Source organism: Mobula birostris, chromosome 25, assembly GCF_030028105.1.
Source record: "Mobula birostris isolate sMobBir1 chromosome 25, sMobBir1.hap1, whole genome shotgun sequence".
Classification (NCBI taxonomy): Eukaryota; Metazoa; Chordata; class Chondrichthyes; order Myliobatiformes; family Myliobatidae; genus Mobula; species Mobula birostris.
Genome location: NC_092394.1, coordinates 13,765,604 through 13,788,771, shown reverse-complemented (window position 1 = coordinate 13,788,771; position 23,168 = coordinate 13,765,604). Strand labels below are relative to the sequence as shown.

Sequence of the window (23,168 nt, the reverse complement as noted above, 5' to 3'; positions counted from 1 at the left end):
GTCAGGGACCCAGAACATTGACAATCTCCTTCAAAGATGTGCCTGGCATGAGTGACCATCTCTAACAATTTATTTTGCATGTACATATGCAACTGTTTTAATGACTCACTTCAGTAACAGGAGATCAATTTTTCAGCAGATATCTCCTCCAGTAAACTTACATACTGGAGACTGCTAGAGGTTTCAACAACATTTATTGAATAAGTAAGGCAAGTTTAAATGTCAAATCTTAACTTTCATATGCTTAAATCTGCTGTGTTTATTAGTTATTGGTCATTATTAACAATAAAAGGTCGTGTTCTTGATAATATTGGATTTGACATTTCAGAATACTTTTAATTTCCATGAAAACAAGGTAGAAGGATTCCCCAAAAATTCATCATGGCTCAAAACACCTAGAGCACAATAAAGGGAATTACAGAGGCATGATAGGGGAGCTGGCCAAAAGAGATTGGAAGCGGATACTAGCAAAGATGATGGCAGAACAGCAAAGGCAGTTTTTTTTTTAAAAATGGAGGAAATTCAGAAGGTGCAGTAAAGACAGATCTCAAAGATAAAGTATTCTAAAGGGAGGATGAGGTAACAATGGCCAACAAGGGAAGTCAACGACAACATAAAAGCAAACGAGAGGGCATGTAATATAGCAAAATTTAGTGGGAAGGTATAGGATTGGGGAGCTTTCAAAAATCAACAGAAGGCAACCAAAAAAAGCCATAGAGAAAAGATTAAATGTGAACAATATAAAAGAGGATACAATAAGTTTTTTCTTCAGATATATAAAGAGTAAACAGGTGAGAGTAGATATCAGACCACAGGAAAGGTAGTAATGGAGACAAAGAAATGGAAGACGAACTTAATAAGTATTCTGCATCAGTCTTCACTGTGCAAGGCGCTATCAGAATGCCAGAAATGCAAGTGTCAGGTGTCAGAAGTGAGTGCCATTGCTATTACTAAGAAGGTGCTTGGGAAGCTAAAATGTTTTAAGGCAGATAAGTCTCCTGACCCAGATGGACTACACCTCAGGGTTCTGAAAGAGGAGGCTGAAGAGAGTGTGGTGCTATAAGCAATGATCTTTCAAGAATCACTAGACTCTGGAATAGTTCTGGAGGACTTAAAAATGGCAACTGACATTATAGGCCAGTTAGTTTGACTCCCATGGCTGGAAAGATATTGGAATCTATTACTAAAAATGATATTTCAGGCTACTTGGAGGCACATGATAAAATAGGCCAAAGTCAACATGTTTTCCTTCAGGGAAAATCTTGCCGGACACATCTGTTGCAGTGCTTTTGAAGAAATAACAGGCAAAAAAAAAGTCAGTGGAAGGCATCTGACAAGGTGCTGAACATGAGGCTGCTTAACAAGAGCCCAGGAAATATACTAGCATGGACAGAAGTTTGAGGCAAAGAAGGAGCCTTTACTGGTTGGCTGCCAGTGACTAGTGGAGTGCCACAGGGTCGGTGTTGGGGCCGCTTCTTTGCACATTAAATGTCAATGACTTGGATGAAGGAATTGATGGCTTTATGGCCAAGTTTGGGGGCGATACAAAGATAGGTTGAGGGGCAAGTAGCTTTGACGAAGCAGGGTGTCTGCAGAAGGACTTAAGATTGGAGGAAATTGGGAAAAACTTGGGCAGAAGGAGTAATGATGTGGACTATTCCCTCAAGGTAAACATGCAAGTAAATCAGAGGTAAGGATGGTAAATGTAATGCTAGCATTCACTGAGAGGACTAGAATATGAAAGCTAGAATGAGAGAAAAGCCTCTTACATATGTTAAGTCTAATATGGTCTGTTTGGGTGGTGCATTTCATCTTACTCTTGACTCATGCCATGCAAATTATGGAAAGACTACAGTCAAAGAACATCCAGTCTCTGACATGGTCTTAGTTTGGCTGTTTTTAATATGACAGTGAACAGAATTGGCTGAAGACTGGGTTGAGAAAACATAGGATTGCTCTGTGAATGTCTTATTAATCATAAGGAAATATGAAAATGGGGGTTCCTCAGGCAGAAACTGAAATGAATACTTCATATTTCTAGTCAAAGATGGTTATAATGCAGCTTCATTTGGTACTCACTATAAAATACCACACAATATTTTTGCTCAACGTGTTTCACATATCCAAAGCATTTGAATAAACAAAGGTTTCACTGCATATCTAAAAAAGTACTTACATATTTGTAACTGAGTAGTTTTGTTTTGTATGCAGTGGTAAACAAAATTTTAAAACTAAATTCAGAATGGCATGGTAGCATAGTGGTTAGCACAACACTTTACAGTACAGGTGACGCAGGTTCAATTCCTGCTGCTGCTTGTAAGGAGTTTGTACGTTCTCCCCGTGAATTTCGTCAGGTGCTCTGGTTTCCTCCCATACTCCAAAGATGTACCGGTTGGTAGGTTAATTGGTCATTGTAAATTGTGCTATGATTAGGCTAGGATTAAATCAGGGGTTGCTGAGCAGCATGACTTGAAAAGCTTACTCCATGCTGTACTCAAATAAAAAAAATAAAGTTATGGAACAAATTTCCTATATTCAACAGAGTAGTTTCAACTGATGTTGATAGGAATGCATTCGAGGGTCAAGACATTACTTTTAAATGGCTAGAATTTCAGATGATGTGCGCTAGAATAAAAGACCTGTGCTTCAGTATTGTGTGCAATATTATTTGTTGACAAACACTACAGACTAATTATTTTCAGTCTTATTAAAATTTGCTTAACGTTTTAGAACAATTATCTTTTGGCTTAAAATACCATTGACTTAAAAAATTCATTTCATTTTTAAGCACTTAATAAACATTAGCTTGTGTCATTCATATGGAATAACTTCATCGATACAAAGGTGAACCTTTTCAAATAGGATCAAGAGGATAACCATATGGCAACCTGACACCATTTGTAATTAAAGTAGGATTTCTCACAAGGGCAATTTCAAGAGTAATGCTTATGTGCTTAACGGAAATGAACCAAGCAATTCCCCCAACCACTAACATTTCAATTTTATCTATTTGTAAGTGTGAAACTGATCAAACTGATAATGCAACATCTAATATGACAATCCATTCCAAATCACCAAATTTGAAGACAAACCTAAATTGTGAAAAGCTGACTTTGCATAGATTAGTCAAAATTGTGAAATATATTCCAAAACATTTAGACCAACTACTATGCAATTAGATACAGACTAATAATATAAAGAGCTTTATCGCAACCAAGAAATTTAACAATTCAAAAATATTTACTGTTACAATTGTTATTTAAAACTACTCTAGTCCTTTAAAAAAATCTGCTTTTCTTTGTCTGGGTTGAGACATGTCCTACATAATATGCTTGAGTTAACAGAAAGGCACAATCACAGTAAATTTCAAAAACTAAACATTGTATCTTCAGCACCAGACATGCAAGCATCCTCTTCACAGTTCGGCAAGGTAGTATAACAGTCACTAGCAATCAGGGTTCAATTCCCACCGCTTTAAGGAGTTTATACATTCTCCGGTGATCACGTAAATTTCTTCCAGGTGCTCTGGTTTCCTCTCACATTCCAAAGACACATGGGTTAGTTAGTAAGTTGTGGGTATGCTGTACTGGTAGAAGCACTGCAACACTTTGCGCTCTGTCCCCAGCACATTCTTGGAGTGTGTTGGTGTACACTGCATATTTCAATGTACATGTGATGAAAAGTTAATCTTTACATAATCCTATTATTTAAAGAGCTGTCTTAAAGACTAGTTCATTAATAACCTAGCAATGCTGACAAAATCATTCCTTTGTGTACAATAAAGAGCAATTTTGGTCAATCAATATTTTTTTGGGCCTCATGGCATCAGATGAAATAAAGGATAAAACTTCAATTCTTCCTTTTCTCAGCTGATAATGTGTTCAGTGGTGATCAACATGGAGGAGTGAAGTACACTGGATAGCAGACTTAATTCCATAGAATTGTTCAGTCACACTGTCCCTGAGTATGTTGGCCATGTCCTGACGGGAAGGCTGTCAAAATTGACTAACTTGTTTTTGCAAATGCATCTATCCATAACATGGTAGAAGTGACTTAGATCAAAAGCAGCAAGATCTTTGGGCACAGCACTCCGAAAAAGCGACGCAAGACTTCTAATACCATAAATCGGCAAGTTGTTTTGTTATGTCTCCCCTCTTGCTATAAACCAGGGACACCTCTTTTTCCCTTATTAGGGGGAGAGAGAGCCTGTGGTACGTTGAATACCGGGTGAACGAGTAATCTTGGGATACTGCAAGTCTGTGTCGTTATTGCTTGAGTGCTCGGTGGAGGGTGCAGGTGCTTGTTTGCTGGTAGGGGAGGGGGTCGTCACTTTGCTGCTGCTTATGTGTGGGGGGGGAGCTGGGGGGGGGGCTTTGGGGTTATAACATTTAACTGTCATTCATTCTTTAGGGCACTCCTGTGTTTCCATGGATGTTTGTGGAAAAAAATTTTCAGGATGCACTGATTCTTGAGAATTTGGATAAAACAGGTTTTAATTTTGAAAGGAAAAAATTTTAAATGTTAAGAAATCTAAACTCATATGTTTATAGAACAAGGTCTCAGCAATCAAGCAATACTTCAGTGCAACCTCCTGATTTTGTAATTTTTTCATAAAATGTGTTTTTCCTATCATTACTTAGTTTTTGTCAACACAGTCAGACACAATAAAAAGCTAATTATTCCTATTTAGTCATATAGATTTAGCGCTTTTAAGTCATTGTGTCTACACCATAGGTACACATATGCTGTTAAATGTTGAATATTCACTTTTGTTCATTTTTTATACTATTTCATATATACTCCTTTAAAAACTTGCATCATGCAACTTTTATAATTAGCATTAAATATACAAAATAATAATTTTGGACATAAAAACATTTTTAATTTTAAAGAGACAATTACTTTAATAAATCAATCGTTTTGGCGGAACAGATTGTAAGCATATTAATTTAAAACAAAGAAAGTTCCATCTGACGGTGGTGACTGAGACCCGACGGTGGTGGCAGTGAACAACAGGAATTCTGCAGATGCTGGAAATTCAAGCAACACACATAAAAGTTGCTGGTAAACACAGCAGGCCAGGCAGCATCTCTCGGAAGAGGTGCAGTCGACGTTTCAGGCCGAGACCCTTCGTCAGGACTAACTGAAGGAAGAGCGAGTAAGGGATTTGAAAGTTGGAGGGGGAGGGGGAGATCCGAAATGATAGGAGAAGACAGGAGGGGGAGGGATGGAGCCAAGAGCTGGACAGGTGATAGGCAAAAGGGATACGAGAGGATCATGGGACAGGAGGTCCGGGAAGAAAGACGGGGGGGGGGGGGGGGGGGGACCCAGAGGATGGGCAAGGGGTATATTCAGAGGGACAGAGGGAGAAAAAGGAGAGCGAGAGAAAGAATGTGTGTATAAAAATAAGTAACAGATGCTTACCTCCCCCTCGTACCCCATCTGTTACTTATTTTTATACACACATTCTTTCTCTCACTCTCCTTTTTCTCCCTCTGAATATACCCCTTGCCCATCCTCTGGGTCCCCCCCCCCAATCTTTCTTCCCAGACCTCCTGTCCCATGATCCTCTCGCATCCCTTTTGCCGATCACCTGTCCAGCTCTTGGCTCCATCCCTCCCCCTCCTGTCTTCTCCTATCATTTTGGATCTCCCCCTCCAACTTTCAAATCCCTTACTCACTCTTCCTTCAGTTAGTCCTGACGAAGGGTCTCGGCCTGAAACGTCGACTGCACCTCTTCCTAGAGATGCTGCCCGGCCTGCTGCGTTCACCAGCAACTTTTATATGTGGTGGCAGTGGCCTAATTACAGCAAACAATTCCAACCCTTTCACCACTCAACTTTGTTTAACAATTTGTCATGTACATTTTATCCTTCTGTTAACAATGGTAAACAGCAAAATAAAAACTACAGTACAACTGCAAAGTTTAAGCATAAACATCAGAAAACACACCAGGAACTTAAAAAAAAATTCCATCCATCTCTGGGCTTGAAAATCTTTGAAAACGTTCAGTCAGCTTTATCAGGAAGTAGACGATTAATATGCTCCTCCTCTATGAAGTTCATGACTTCAGTAGACAGGTGGTAGATCTCCCTCGTCCTGTTTGCACAACCCGGTGATAATGGTTCCATCAGTTTGACCAGAATATCTTCAACTGGTACAAAGCACATATCCTTTCCACCTGATTTTAGATGGTAGCACATGTTGGGCCCGTGAGGGTGGAAAAACTCCAATTGACCATCTTCATAATGAGCATCCAGTGACAGCCTTCACTAACAACCCCAATTTTGGTCATAAATGACTGCAAGCCAATCTCCACAATTAATAGCACCTGCAGATATATCTGTCGTAGTCCCTTCAGGACCACCCTGGGGTTCCTGCTTGATTTTCTCTATCAGCATTGCCAAAGGCTCTGTTCTTTCCCATTGTGGTAGGGCCATCATTCTCCTCAGCCTGTACCCTGGCATGTGTATTTTCAGTCAACTGAAATGTTGTTGGGCTGAAACACTGGCACATCTTTAGCTCAATGCAGAAACATTACAATGATCTGCAATGGATGCTGTTTCCATAAGGTATGACCTGAGGGATCTTCCTCATTGCTGGTACAGGTTTTAGTGGTTGAGAAAGGAGTGCATCATATGTCTGTATGTCACTTTCAGCAATCTTAGGGCTGAGTACTGCAAAGGCTTCTCCCAACCATCTCATGAAAGATTTTGCTTCCCTGCAGCATCTGTTCTGTTTTTTCCCCTTGGTGATTTTTGTTTTTTTTATTTCTAGCTTGCTCTCGTCGCCAATGCTTTTTCAGTTTGTTCCTATCTTTTATTATCTCTTGAAGTTTATTTTTCAAAGCTTTCATCTCTCTCAAGTATCGTGCTCTTGTTTTCTTTCTTTCCCTTTCCCCTGCTATAGCCTGCCTACTGCGGCTGGCTCCTGTATAGTCTGATCGAGTGGACTATCTGGGTGAGTTTTTGGGTGTTCTGGGCCCATTCTCTTAAGCTCTCTTGACTCTTGCTGTCTACATTTCCACGCCTTTCTCTTAAACTCCTCTTTTCCCTTTCATTCAAATCACTGATAGTTTTTATTTTCCCATCCTCTACTCTCTTCTTCCATCTTTGCTTTTCCTTTCTCAGGTATTCCTCCTTTAACTCTGGCTCACTATATATTTTCTCTCTCCGCTTTTCTTTGGTATTCCCTGTTTCTTCTCCTTCGCTCCTCCACTGATAGCTGCTGCCTAGCCATAACTTCCTAAAATACATAAAAGGAAGGTTAGAATTTAATGCAATTACTATGAAATTGTGCAAAATCACTGAGAATTTAATTATGCTTATTTGGTGAAATTTTATAAAATGATTATGAAATGGTGCAACTAAATTCATTTATGGTTTTAGTCATTGGGGATACATATATTGGGGAAATATTGTAGGCCTGTGTGTGGAAGAAATAAAGGGGAAGTTATGTATATAAAGTGTGTATACCTCAACACAAGAAGCATCAGGAACAAAGGTGATGAACTGAGAGCTTGGATACATACATGGAATTATGATGTAGTGGCCATTACAGAGACTTGGCTGGCACCAGGGCAGGAATGGATTCTCAATATTCCTGGATTTCAGTGCTTTAAAAGGGATAGAGGGGGGGGAAAGGGAGGAGGGTTGGCACTACTGGTCAGGGATACTATTACAGCTACAAAAAGGGTGGGTAATGTAGGAGGATCCTCTTTTGAGTCAGTATGGGTGGAAGTCAGGAACAGGAAGGGAGCAGTTACTCTATTGGGGGTATTCCATAGGCCCCCTGGTAGCAGCAGAGATACAGAGGAGCAGATTGGGAGGCAGGTTTTGGAAAGGTGCAAAAATAACAGGGTTATCATCATGGGTGACTTTAACTTCCCTAATACTGATTGGCACCTGATTAGTTCCAAGGGTTTAGATGGGGCAGAGTTTGTTAAGTGTGTCCAGGATGGATTCCTGTCACAGTATGTTGACAGGCCAACTAAGGGGAATGCCATACTAGATCTTGTACTAGGTAACAAACCGGGTCAAGTCACAGATCTCTTAGTGGGTGAGCATCTGGGGGACAGTGACCACCGCTCCCTGGCCTTTAGCATTATTATGGAAAAGGGCAGAATCAGAGGGGACAGGAAAATTTTTAATTGGGGAAGGGCAAATTATGAGGCTATAAGGCTAGAACTTGCGGGTGTGAATTGGGATGATGTTTTTGCAGGGAAATGTACTATGGTCGATGTTCAGAGATCTCTTGCGGGATGTTAGCGATAAATTTGTCCTGGTGAGGAAGATAAAGAATGGTAGGGTGAAGGAACCATGGGTGATGAGTGAGGTGGAAAATCTAGTCAAGTGGAAGAAGGCAGCATACATGAGGTTTAGGAAGCAAGGATCAGATGGGTCTATTGAGGAATATAGGGAAGCAAGAAAGGAGCTTAAGAAGGGGCTGAGAAGAGCAAGAAGGGGGCATGAGAAGGCCTTGGCGAGTAGGGTAAAGGAAAACCCCAAGGCATTCTTCAATTATGTGAAGAAAAAAAAACGACAGAAGTGAAGGTAGGACCGATTAGAGATAAAGGTGGGAAGATGTGCCTGGAGGCTGTGGAAGTGAGCAAGGTCCTCAATGAATATTTCTCTTCAGTATTCACCAATGGGAGGGAACTTGATGATGATGAGGACAATGAGTGAGGTTGATGTTCTGGAGCATGTTGATATTAAGGGAGGGGAGGTGTTGGGAGTTGTTAAAATACATTAGCACGGATAAGTCCCCAAGCCTGACAGAATATTCCCCAGGCTGCTCCAAGAGGCGAGGGAAGAGATTGCTGAGCCTCTGGCTAGGATCTTTATGTCCTCGTTGTCCATGGGAATGGTAGTGAAGGATTGCAGGGAGGCAAATGTTGTCCCCTTGTTCAAAAAAGATAGTAGGGATAGTCTGGGTAATTATAGACCAGTGAGCCTTACGTCTGTGGTGGGAAAGCTGTTGGAAAAGATCCTTAGAGATAGGATCTATGGGCATTTAGAGAATCATGGTCTGATCAGGGACAGTCAGCACGGCTTTGTGAAGGGCAGATCATGTCTAACAAGCCTGATAAAGTTCTTTGAGGTGGTGTCCAGACATATAGATGAGGGTAGTGCAGTGGATGTGATCTACATAGATTTTAGTAAGGCATTTGACAAGGTTCCACACGGTAGGCTTATTCAGAAAGTCAGAAGGCATGGGATCCAGGGAAGTTTAGCCAGGTGGATTCAGAATTGGCTTGCCTGCTGAAGGCAGAGGGTTGTGGTGGAGGGAGTACATTCAGATTGGAGGATTGTGACTAGTGGTGTCGCACAAGGATCTGTTCTGGGACCTCTACTTTTCGGGATTTTTATTAACGACCTGGATGTGGGGGTAGAAGGGTGGGTTGGCAAGTTTGCAGACGACACAAAGGTTGGTGGTGTTGTGGATAGTGTAGAGGATTGTCGAAGATTGCGGAGACATTGATAGGATGCAGAAGTGGGCTGAGAAGTGGCAGATGGAGTTCAACCCGGAGAAGTGTGAGGTAGTACACTTTGGAAGGACAAACTCCAAGGCAGTGTACAAAGTAAATGCCAGGATACTTGGAAGTGTGGAGGAGTAGAGGGATCTGGGGGTACATGTCCACAGATCCCTGAAAGTTGCCTCACAGGTGGATAGGGTAGTTAAAAAAGTTTATGGGGTGTTAGCTTTCATAAGTCGAGGGACAGAGTTTAAGAGTCGCAATGTAATGATACAGCTCTATAAAACTCTGGTTAGGCCACACTTGGGAGTATTGTGTCCAGTTTTGGTCACCTCACTATAGGAAGGATGTGGAAGCACTGGAAAGGGTACAGAGGAGATTTACCAGGATGCTGCCTGGTTTAGAGAGTATGGATTATGATCAGAGATTAAGGGAGCTAGGGCTTTACTCTTTGGAGAGGAGGAGGATGAGAGGAGACATGATAGAGGTGTACAAGATATTAAGAGGAATAGATAGAGTGGATAGCCAGCACCTCTTCCCCAGGGCACCATTGCTCAATACAAGAGGACATGGCTTTAAGGTAAGGGGTGGGAAGTTCAAGGGGGATATTAGAGGAAGGTTTTTTTACTCAGAGTGGTTGGTGAATGGAATGCACTGCCTGAGTCAGTTGTGGAGGCAGATATACTAGTGAAGTTTAAGAGACTACAAGACAGGTATATGGAGGAATTTAAGGTGGGGGGGTTATATGGGAGGCAGGGTTTGAGGGTCGGCAGAACATTGTGGGCTGAAGGGCCTGTAACGTGCTGTACTGTTCTATGTTCTATATTATAAAGAGGTTAATGAAACAGTACAAGCCATATTACTATTTATTGTGATCACAAATTATATTCAAGCTTCCATTAAGGATGATTTGGATGTTTTTGTCAACACCGTCAAACTATGTCACCACCGTCAGACAGAAAACCTGACGGTGTTGATGAAAACACACTCTTTTTACAAGACATGTACGAGTTGTATACAGGAGCCATCTTCTTTTCCCTCTGTTGCTAGCTGCCTCTGGCCTCTAAAAATGCATAAATTTATGTCATAATTTAATTCTATACAAAAGAGACAGTGTTGACACGTCATGGTTATAACAGTAGCAACATCAATATGTAAAAATTTTGAAAAACAGCAAACTTACAAGAGCTTGTTTGACCTTGTTACATTTAGTAGATGTGGAGGGTGGAAAGGGGGTCCTCAGGAATATAGTTGAACATGTGGTTGCCTGATTTTATTGCTTTTTTATAAATATCTGATGGTGTTGACAAAAACTTGGGACACATTTTGAGCAACCACAAAATAAGAGTAAATATTGCTGAAAATTCACTGCTTTTAGTTTTAAAGAGGGTTTTCACTCTACTCTTGCATCTGGCATATATATTATAAATGATTTTTTTTCCCACACTTTTTTTTATCAAATTGAAATGATAATTTCTTGTCTGAGGACAACTGATTTTGTGGGTACTGGGCTATCATATAATCATATAATTTATAAAATTAAAAACAAACATATGAAAAAATGTTGCATTTGTGCAAAAGACCCTCAGATGATCAACCCTGATTATTTTAAATAAGAAAATGTGATTCATTTTCAACCGAATTAGCACTTTTCTTAGTGGGACATGTTTTCACCAAAGTCTCAACAATCAGTGGATGTATATTATGTACATTTAATGACATTTCTGACATTTAACGTTCCTATTGAATTTCTTTTTCCTGACTGATCTTTCAATAACCTTCTTTCAGGGTTTTCTATTCTTGCCATCTTTATCTATAATTGACTTTCTTTGCAATTTTACATCTGAAAAGTTGCCTAATTTGTTGACATACTAACAGAATCCAACAGTACCTTACCTTTCTTCTCAACTATATGATAAAGATGAAATTATAAATTTGCTTTTAAACTCACAGGATCTATATTCTTGCTGTTCAGTTGGCTATGATTAAAAATATAAACTGATTTAACCTATCCTAGCAACTGAAAATAACATTGTATTTATATACAACATTTCACAACCTTTAAACACTTTACTGTTGACTACTACACTGGCTTAATGCTAGCAACATGACATCCAATTTCCACAATACAAGATTCCACAGAATGAGAGATAAATCTTAGTCACAGACTGAGGATAATCGCCTTTCTACTAGCATTAAGTGTTACTTGTAGCTTCAAAGCAGGAAGTCTCAGTTTAGCATCTAATTTGAAAACCAAGTCCACTGACCACATCAACAGTTATCCTAATTTATGGCACACAGTGGGACTGTGGGACACAAGTTTCAGGCTCAAAAGCAAGAGTTCTGCCAACTAAGTTATAAGTTGACAAGATAAAAACTAACATGTTCAGATGCCACAGGACAATTTTGACAGATTGCTCTTCTAGTTCAAGTTATTTCAAATAAAGGGGCTGTGCATTAGGTGACAAAAGGCCTATTAGCCTAAAATTATTACTGCTAAACAAAATGCCTTATGTTTGCTAAGATTCAGATAACAAATTACAGGATTATTGAAATTCTTATTACATACCCAAAACTAAGGAATATAAAAAAAGATTGTCACCAAATCAGGTAGAGAATTAAGGTGAGTAGATTGTGGAACAAATAATTACAAATAGTTAAGTGATTAGTACAGACAAGAAATTAGAAAGACAGTTTGTAGTACTGAAATTAAACACAGAAGAGCAGCACGAACCAAGATATCATTGAGCAGTTTGTTCTGGTGCTCCCAATTCAAGAATATTCTTTCTTCATCTTTCCTGCCTATCACCTCCCCGCCTCTCCTCCCCCACCCTTACTGGTTTTTCAGCTGGAACCTACCAGCCTTCTCCTTCCCACGCTCCCCCCCCCACCTTCTTTATAGGGCCTCTGTCCCTTCCCCCTACAGTCCTGATGAAGGGTTCCGGCCCAAAATATCGACCAATCTTTTCCACGGATGCTGCCCGACCTGCTGAGCTCCTCCAGCGTGTTGTCAGTGTTGCTTTGACCCCAGCACCTGCAGATTATTTTGTGTTTACCATTCGCTACTCTGCTGCGAAGTCTCTTCGAGGTATGCCTACCCTGAAGTTTAAATCTTCTCCTCGACAGGAGTTCAGTGAGACCCTCTCTCACTGCTCCCCCTCTGTGAACTTCGCCTCTCTCCGACTCTTCCACCAGATCCTGACCCAGACCCGCTACCACAGCCACGTCTCCTTCCTGGGAACGTGTCTCCGCCATCTGTTACCACAGGGATTCCAGTTCTGGCCTCCCAGTTCGGGCCCAGCGAGGATCCCAGGTACCTCCGTTTCATTGACCACTGCTCCCGTCGGATTCTCTGCGCTGTGTTCGCTGCCATGCGGAGATACCTACGGACCCTGTCCCTCCCTCTGCCACCACTCCGGGCCGCGCTCTCCACTGTCTGCCATGGACCTCTCCTACACTTCATTCTCCACCGGATTCACGCCTCCAACCGCCGTTTCTTCTCCTTCCTCGTGTCAAAAAAGGACCACAAGCTCGCCCGCCTGGAGCCCACGACGACGACCAGTTCCAGCTCGGACCCTGACCCCTCGGACCTCGACTGCTCAAGCCTTCGGCAGGCTGAAGACCCATCCGCCTCTGACTCTGACCCCCACTAGAACCACGGCCTCCCGGACATGGGCACCAGCCCCCGGCGGGCCATGGACTCGCTTGCCTCCGACTCTGACCTCAGTTCTGGGGCCCTGCAGGCTACAGGCTCCGCCACCCCCAGCTCCGGATCCAGCTCAGACCGAGGTCCCAACCCTCTCCGGACTGGGACCATTCTTACTGCCGCTGGGTCCTACCGCCCATCTTATTTCCCCCACTACTCTCTTTCCTCCCCGCAACTCCCAACCTTCCCTCTACTCCTCATCGCCCCTCCATTCCTCTGATCCCTCATCCTCCCCTAACCTCACTCTCCCTCCTAAGACCTCCCACCCTTCACCCTCCTTCGACCCCAGCCCCAACCCTTGCCATGTCTTCACCATTCCCTCTGACCTTCCCGAGGCAGAACGTTCTGTTCTTAGCAAGGGCCTCACTTTTGTCCCCCTCCGTCCACACCTCAGTGAGTTCCGTGCCCGCCATGATGGTGAACTCTTCTTCCATCGCCTACATCTCCAAGCCTACTTCTTTGGCAAGGATTCCCCTCCCCCTACTGAGGACCCCTTCTCCCATCTTCAACCCTCCTTCTCCTCCTGGACACCCCGCCCGGGCCTTCTACCTGCACTCAATCTTTTTATCTCCAACTATCGCCGAGACATCAACTGTCTCAACTTCACCACTCCTCTCTCCTGTTCCAATCTCACTCCCTCTGAACGCACTGCCCTCCACTCTCTCCGCACTAATCCCAACCTCACCATCAAACCCGCTGACAAAGGTGGTGCTGTAGTAGTCTGGCGGACGGACCTCTACCTCACTGAGGCCAAACGGCAGCTCTCTGACACCACCTCTTACTTACCCCTGGAACAGGACCCCACCAAAAAACATCAAACCATTGTCTCCCATACCATCACCGCCCTTATCAACTCCGGCGACCTTCCATCCTCAGCCACTAAACTCATAATTCCCACACCCCGTACCGCTCGGTTTTACCTCCTCCCCAAGATCTACAAGCCTGACTGTCCCAGTAGACCCATAGTTTCTGCCTGCTCCTGTCCCACCAAACTTGTATCTGCCTACCTGGACTTCATTTTGTTACTCATAGTTCAGTCCCTCCCCACCTACATCCGGGATACATCCCATGCCCTCCACCTCTTCAATAACTTCCAGTTCCCCAGTCCCAACCGCTTCATTTTCACTATGGATGTCCAATCCCTATACACCTCCAATCCCCATCAAGGAGGCCTCAAAGCCCTCTGCTACTTTCTGGATAATAGACCTCACCAGTTCCCCACCACCACTACCCTCCTCCGGTTGGCGGAACTGGTTCTCACACTCAATAACTTCTCTTTTGGCTCTTCCCACTTTCTTCCGACTAAGGGTGTAGCTATGGGAACTCACATGGGCCCTAGCTATGCCTGCCTCTTCGTTGGTTATGTGGAACAGTCTGTGCTCCAAACCTATTCTGGTACCGCTCCCCAACTTTTCCTTCTGTACATTGACGACTACATTGGTGCTGCTTCCTGCACCCATGCTGAGCTCGTCAATTTCATTGACTTTACTTCTAACTTCCACCCAGCCCTCAAATTCACTTGGTCTATCTCGGACATTTCTCTCCCCTTTCTCGATCTCTCAGTCTCCATCTCTGAAGACAGACTGTCCACTGACATCTTCTACAAGCCCACTGACTCTCATAACTACCTCAACTATACCTCTTCCCACCCCACCACATGCAAAAATGCCATTCCCTATTCCCAGTTCCTCCGTCTCCGCCACATCTGCTCCGAGGATGAGGTTTTCCATTCCAGGACATCTCAAATGTCCTCTTTCTTTAAGGATCGTGGTTTCCCTTCTGCTGTCATCAATGATGCCCTCACCCGCATCTCCTCCATTTCCCACACTTCCGCTCTCACCCCATCCTCCCGCCACCACAGCAGGGACACACAGTTCCCCTTGTCCTCACCTACCACCTCACCAGCCTCCGGGTCCAGCACATTATCCACCGCAACTTCCGCCACCTTCAACAGGACCCCACCACTAAGCACATCTTTCCCTCTCCACCCCTCTCCGCCTTCTGCAGGGATCGGTCCCTCCACGACTCCCTGGTCCACACATCCTTCCCCACGGATCTCCCGCCTGGCACTTATCCCTGTAAGCGCAAGTGCTACACCTGTCCCTGCACCTCCTCTCTTGCCACCATTCAGGGCCCTAAACAGTCCTTCCAAGTGAGGCAACACTTCACTTGTGAGTCTGTTGGGGTCGTCTATTGCATCCGGTGCTCCCAGTGCAGCCTCCTCTACATCGGTGAAACCCGACGCAGATTGGGGGACCGCTTTGTTGAGCACCTCTGCTCCTTCCACCAAAACAGACAGGATCTCCCAGTAGCCACCCACTTCAACTCTGCTTCCCACTCCCATTCAGAAATGTCCATACATGGCCTCCTCTACTGCCATGATGAGGCTAAACTCAGGATGGAGGAGCAACACCTCATATACCGTTTAGGTAGTCTCCAGCCCCTTGGTATGAACATAGAATTCTCCAACTTCCGGTAATTCCCTCCCCCTCCCTTCCCCTATCCCTTTCTGCTGCCTCCCCCAGCTGCCTATCACCTTCTTCATGGTTCCACCTCCTTCTACTACCCATTGTGTTTTCCCCTATTTTTTCTTCACCTTTCCTGTCCATCACCTCCCTGCCTCCCCTACCCCACCCCTTTATCTTTTCCCTTACTGGTTTTTCACCTGGAACCTACCAGCCTTCTCCTTCCCACCCTCCCCCCACCTTCTTTATAGGGCTTCTCTCTACAGTCCTGACGAAGGGTTCCGGCCCGAAACGTCGACCGATCTTTTCCACGAATGCTGCCTGACCTGCTGAGTTCCTCCAGCATGTTGTGAGTGTTGCTCAAGAATATGTAAATATCTGCCAGCGCAGCAGAATGCTTTAAACACATCCTTCTTCACTGTCTACTTGTGCAGCCACTTCAGCGAACTATGCTCTACTCCTAGGTCCCTCTGTTCCACCACATTCAATGTTCTGCTATTCTCTGTACAGGTCCTATCCTGGTTTAAATATTAAAACAAGAACAGTTCCAGTCTCCGTTGGGGCTGTAGCTGAGATTTAGTTATTTTAAGTTTGTAGATTTAGTTTGGGGACCCAGGGAAGACTGGGTTCAGATGAACATTTAGGGATAGGGATATGGAAGAGTTAGAGTTCCGTTCTTCATTCAAAGGCCAGTGACATGGACATGTGGTGAAGGACATCCGAAGTTTAGGTCTCTGCTCCATTCTCCACATTCAACAATATTGTCACGTGACAAAGAACATCTGTGGATGGCAGGCTGATAAGTGCTGTGGACAAGGACCAGTGAGGACAAGGGCTGGTGGCCCACCAACTCAAGAGTTTCCAGAGGTCAGTGGTTCCTGGGATCAAATGTCCAATCAAGAGGCGGCATGAGAGCCAGTGAACCCCTAGAAATGTGACTCGAGTTCAAGACCTGGAAAAGGGACCCATCATCACTGACTCAGTTTGAAGACTGGAGCTCGGGGACCCTAGTCTTGGGGTCAATACCATAATGTTGATCAGAAGTCCAGAAATCAAAGCCCGACAGCTGAAACCCTGGATGTATAAATCTTAAATCCACTGGGGAAGGTGGAGTCCTGGTATCTGCAAGTCCGCAGAGGTTGGAAGACCATCTGCGTATGTAGGTGGGAAAGGAACTTGTTTTGCTGTTGCTGTTTGTTGCTTGCTGTGTTCTGTGTTGTTCGATCGAGCATTGTGGGCATGCTATCTGACACTGGAATGTGTGTTGACATTTGCAGGTTGCCCCAACACACCTTTAGGTTATGCTGGCTGTTAACACAAATAATTCTATTTTACTGTACATTTTGAGTAGATGTGATAAATAAATCTGAACCTGAATCTGAAAAGCAACACTCACACTTATCTTGAAATCCACTTGCCATTCCTCAGCCACCTCCCTAACTGGTTTAAGATTTCTTTGCAATTCATTGTAACCTGCTTCACTGTCAACATACCCCTAATGTAGTGTCAGCAAGTTTGCTAAATGTACCATGTACATTCACATCCAAATCAGTTATGTAAATAATGAACAGAGATTCCAACAGTGACCCCCGGGGCACTCTACTAGAGATAGGCCTCTATTCAGAGAATCAACCTTCAAACATCACCCTCTGATTCCCATGCCTGAGCCAATTCTGAATCCACCTTCTCAGCTGCCCCTGACTCCATGAAACCTACTCTTCTTGATCAGCCCGCCATTTGGGCTTTATCAAAGGCTTTACTGAAGTCCATTATAGACAATATCCACTGTCCTGCCTTCATCTATCTCCTTAGTTACCTCTTCAAAAAAAAACACCAAGAAAATTCACTTGGCAAGGCCTCTCATGCATAAACCATACAGACTATTCCTGATCAGGTAGATTTTGTCCCTCAGAATTCCCTCCAGTAATTTCCCTACAACTGAAGCCAGGCTCACTGGGCTGTCTAAGCTATCCTTCTTGAATAATGGGACAACATTAGCCACCCTCCAATATTCTGGATAATAGATAGGGGCAGACCAAAGGGGAAGGGGTGGCTGAAGCTGGAGACAGTTGCTAAAGGGTGACCGCTGAGGACAAGTAGATAAGAATATCCAACGTACTTTGAAAAGTTCTAATATCCCAATTTTTAAAATGTCCAAATCACATTGGTTATGCTTCAAAAAGTAATACTTCTGAAGTTCAATACCCATTCCAAATGTGTAAATAACTCAAGTTCATAGGCTCACATGTAGAGTCAAGGTGCAAAAAGCACTGCAGTGTATTGCATATAAACAGCAAATAGTCTGTTCTCTCGGGATTCAACAGATTCAAACACCTTCACTGAAAGTTACTTAAATTCTGGATAAATATTCAAAATGTTCAGATCTAAATCCAATTTATGGGAGAAACTGCAGCCAAAAGCGTGTTAAAAACACTCACAGCAAAAACAATTAGAACACAAGTGGTTGAGAGCCATCCATGCATTCAACAAAATAAAAGTCACAAATTAAATCCCTCTATTATCTTGGAAAGAAATAAAGACATGTTTATCATCACCTGCAGTTCTAATTTAAATCTCGGTCAGATTTTATACAAGTAAAACATGTTTATATAGCATCCATCACCAATCTGAGAAATCCTGACAGCATCTAACCCAGTTAATTTTTTAAAATTTGATGACCACAGCAGATAACTTGCACACAAAATATTCTCAAACAACAGAGTACAATTATCAGCATTGTGGTGATATATATATATATATATATATATATATATATATATAAACATAAATCTTGTGACAATGAGATTAATGTTGAGTCAAGCAGACATCTATGAAAATTACAAAAGTGATTAGTTAAATTTAATTACCAACTTTAACTTTAATTAAGTACAAAAGAATGTAACAATGGAGTAGGCCAATCAGCTTAATTGCTCTGTCAATGTTGATTTACTTCAGAGCTGTTTTCCTGCAATAATTCCATATTCAGATTCCTTCAACATCAGAAAAGTCATCATAATAAACATGGCAAATGAAAGAAATACCTGAAAAAAAGACAACCTTAAAGCTCTCCAGTTCTTTCTCAAAAGAACCAACCAGGTTCCCTCCACCATCACCTTTTTGCCTGACAGAACTGGTCCTCACCCTCAACAAATTCTCCTTTGGCTCCTCCCACTTTCTCCAGACTCAAGGCACCCATGGGCACCCGCATGGCTCCCAACTATGCCTGCCTTTTCATTGGTTACATAGAACAGTCCACATTCCAAGCCTTCCCTCATAATACTCCCCAACTCTTTCTTTGTTATATTGATGACTGCATTGGTGCTGATCCATGCAACCATGCTGAGTTCGTAAATATCATCAATGTTGCCTCCAACTTCCACCGTACCCTTAAACTCACTTAGTCATACTTGGCACCTCCTTTCCCTTTCTCGATCTCTGTCTCAATTTCTGGAGATAAAATGTCTGCCAACATCTTTTATAAACCTACTGGTTCCCACAGCTATCTTTACTATACCTCTTCCCACCCAGTTTCAGTAAAAATGCTATTCCTTTTTCTCATTTCCTTCATCTCTGCCATATCTGTTCCTAAGGCTTTTCTTTCTAGGACAGATGTCCTCCTTCGAAGAACAGGGTTTCCCTTCCTCCACCATTGATGCTGCCCTCACCCCCCTCTCCTGAACATCTGACCTCACCCTTTCTTCCCGCACCCTTAACAGCGATAGAGCTCCTCTTGTAATCTACCACCCCATGAGCCTCTGCACATCATCCAACACATCATTCTCTGCAACTTCTGTCATCTCCAAAGGGATCCTACCTCCAAACACACCTTTACTTCCCCCCATTCTCCCCTTACTGTAGAAATCATTTTCTCAGTGATTCCCTCATCTCTCACCACTAATTTCCCAGCTGACACTTATCTCTGCAAGCCTGCCCATTCACCTCCTTTCTCACTTCCAAACAGTCCTTCCAGGTGAGATAACATTTCAACTACAAGTCTGTTGGGGTCATCTATTGTATTCAGTGCTCCTGATTCAGCCTCCTCTATATTGATGAGACCCATCATAAATTGGGGGACTGCTCTGTTGAGCCCCTAGGCTCCATCCACCAAAATCCCAGAGACCATTTTTATTGTACTGCCATTCTGACATGCCAGTCCATGGCCTCCTCATGCCATGATGAAGCCACTCAGGGGTGGAGGAGAAACAGCTCCTATTCCATCCGGGTAGCCTCCAACCTGATGGTATGAACATTGATTTCTCCCTCTGATTTAAAAAAAATTCCCTCCCCTTCCTTCTTCTTCTATTCCCCTCTGGCCTCTTAACTCTTCTCACCTCCCCAAATACCAATCCTCCTTTCCTTTCTCCCATGGGAAACTTTCCTCTGTCAGATTCCTTCCTCTCTAGCTCTTTACCTTTCCCACCCACCTGGCTTCATCTATCACTCAGCTATCCTCCTTCCCTTCCCCCTACCTTCTCACTCCAGCATCTTCCCCCTTCCTTTCACAGTCCTGCAGAAGGGTCTCGGCCCAAAATGATGACTGTTTGTCCATTTCTAATGATTCTGCCTGACCTGATGAGTTCCTCCAGCACTGTACTTGTTGCTTTTGATTTCTAGAATCTGCAGAATTTCTTGTGTTTATAATGGCAAATGAGCTTTCATTGCATGAACCATCTGCATAAAATTCCAAAACCTCCCTTCACTTCCGATTAAGATGGTACTACTGAACAGCTCACTAGTAGTTAGGAGGCAAGAAATTCAACTAAAAACATCACTAAAACACCTTTTCTGAGATAAACTGTTTTAAATTATCACCACAAACAGTGAGGGGGAGAGTGGTGGCAAGGCAAATGCAGGGGAGGAGCTGGGATGGTGTGTTGCAGCATCAATGCAGATGGAATGAGCCACTTGGAGAGGAGAGGGCAACGCAGAGGAATTCCGTGGCCATACAACTGGTACGGATGCGAAGTTGGATTGCTCTGGGCACTGAGAGGAGACATTGGGGCTGGGGGCAGAAGAGTTCCAATGCCTGTACAACTAGCTCGGGTGTGAGGTTGGATCACTCTGGGCACCAAGCTGATCTGAAGAGTTTGAGAGCAGCTTCGGACTGGGCAGCAAAATTGGGGCTCGGAGCAAGTTGCTAGGCAGCATGGTCTAGGCCCTGAGCCCTTAGCAATAGCTGGGTCCTAATGTGAAGTGCAATCCACTGTTTATACAATTTAAACGCAGACCAGATCAGAAGAGGGGAGAGTCAATTTTGCTTGCTCTCCACGATATTCACTCCTCTTTCCAGAGCACCAGAGCCTTTCACTGTTCCGTTGTTTGGTAAATTTATACACCGGCCCAGACAGACTGAAAAGACAGGATGTCAGGATGCAAGGCGAGAGCCAATTCTGCTATCTGTGATGGTAACTCCTCTCTCCATGGTGCTGAGGCTACGAAGACTGCCCCGGTTGCTGTGCTCCATGCCCACTATTGTGATGAACTAATAAGTGAAGCTTTGGGCCTATTCTGACCTTTGGCGCTGAGAACTCAATTTGGTTTGGAATGTCGTTGTTCACTTCAATTGTTTGCATGATGTGTTTTTTTTTGCCCTTTCTCTTGAACATCAGGTGCTAGTCTTTTACTTTTATCTTTTTTTTCTTTAATTGGGTTCTTTCAGGTTTCTTGCTTTGTGGCTACCTGTAAGCAAACAAATCTCAAGGTCATATAGTTTGGATCTCTGTGAAAAGAAATTCTCTATTATCTCTGCTCTGAACAGCCAACCAATATTTAAAATTGTGATCCTTTGATCCGAACCTTCCCAGCCAAGGAAAAATCAATACCACGGCTATCCTGAAAAGCACTGCAAAGATTCGTTTCATACAGTCAATTTATGGACAAGTTCCAGTCCATGTTGAGAATAAAGAAAAAAAATTGACTGCCACTTTAGATTTTTGAGCAGTAAGTATTTCACAAAATGAAGCAGTTCATAGCAAGTTTACTTTCCAATTTACTGTAGCTGTTTCAGGTCTTCCTTTAACAGAATTAATGTGCTGGGAAGATTGAGCAGCTGGGTGGCCAGAACCACAAAACACAGGGTGGGGTGGGCAAGCAACTGATCAGTCAGCCAGGAACAATGACCGGCATGTGACCAGGATCAAGAGCTGGAGGCTGGAGCATGGACAAAAATTTGGCAGTGGGCCAGGGCTCCTTAACTTGCTCATAAGAGTACTGGCACATATGTGCCTTTAATTATGTCTCTGTAAACTAGTGGTCTGTAGTTTAGCACTGGCATCCATGGCTGATCTTCCCCCTTTTCCTTTAGAGATGAATTAACTTCTGGATGCTAATTTGGAAAAAATACAGAATGACTTAAGCATCCACAGCTCTTTTGGGTACAGAATTCCAGAAGTCCACTAGTCTCTCTCACTTCATTTCAGTGTTAAATGGCTTTACTAAGATTGTGATCTCTTGTTCTAGCCTGCTCAGCCAGGGAAAGAGTCCAATCTGTCAAGGCTTCTATGACTTTACATGTGTGGCACTTTTAAACTTTCTGACCAGAAAACATAGTTAACTCCTTCTCTCAAAGCAAACCTGCCAACCTAGAACCAGTCCTGTGATTTTAGCTGCATTGCCAACTGGCAGAAATGGCGGCAGTGTGCAGCCTTAAACTTCTATAGTGCCTTTGGAGGTACTTCCACAATACTGCTGAATTTCAGTTTTCAGATTTTAAAATCTCGCACAAAAGAACTGGAAATATATTCCCAAATCAGAATAGTACATGAAAGAAACCCTCTAGTTGGTGGTGTTCTCCAATTGCTGCCTTTATGGTAAATATCTGTAACTTTGAGGGTGCTTTTAAACTAGATTGGATGAACAACTGCAGTGCATTTTATAGATGGAATATGCCACAGTCACTGAACCTTACTAATGGATGGTTGACGGGGTGCCAGCCAAGCAGGCCACTTTGTACTAACAGCAGAGTCCCTCGAATTGTTGCAGCTACATTCATCTAGGTAAGTGGAGACTACTCAATGACATTCACAATCGCTTTCATAATCATGTGAGTGGTCCAGTTGAGTTTCTGGTCAATGGTGAACCACAGGTTTTGTATTCAATGGTAAGGATATTGAATGTCATTTTCTGTTGTAGATGGTCAATGTCAAATATTACTTTCACAACTTTCACATATTAGTGCATGGAGTTTTTCACTATCGATCACATTCCCATTTCTGACAAGATGGAAGGCCTTTGAAGCTGAAGAAGATGGTTGGGCAAAGAACAATGTCCTAAGGAATTCCTGCAGTGATATCCAAGGCCTGAGATAGTTGATTCTTGATAATCAACCGTCTTCTTTTGTGTAAAGTATGACTTCAGCTATGGAGGTAGAATTCCTTTTGACTTCAGTTTTAACAGGTCACTTTGAAGTACTGTCTTAATGTCAAGGGAAGTCACTCACCTCACTAAATTCAGGTCTTTGGTTTGGACTGCAGCTGTGATAAAGTCCAGAACCAAGGGGTCACAGAGCATAGATATTTTAATT

At 43.2% G+C, this 23,168-nt stretch overlaps 1 protein-coding gene across 3 annotated transcripts in view; it reads right to left on the bottom strand.

Moving 5' to 3' along the window:
* Positions 1-23,168, bottom strand: part of nlk2 (nemo-like kinase, type 2) — a 176,522-nt gene that overhangs the window by 135,223 nt on the left and 18,131 nt on the right. The window lies entirely within an intron of this gene.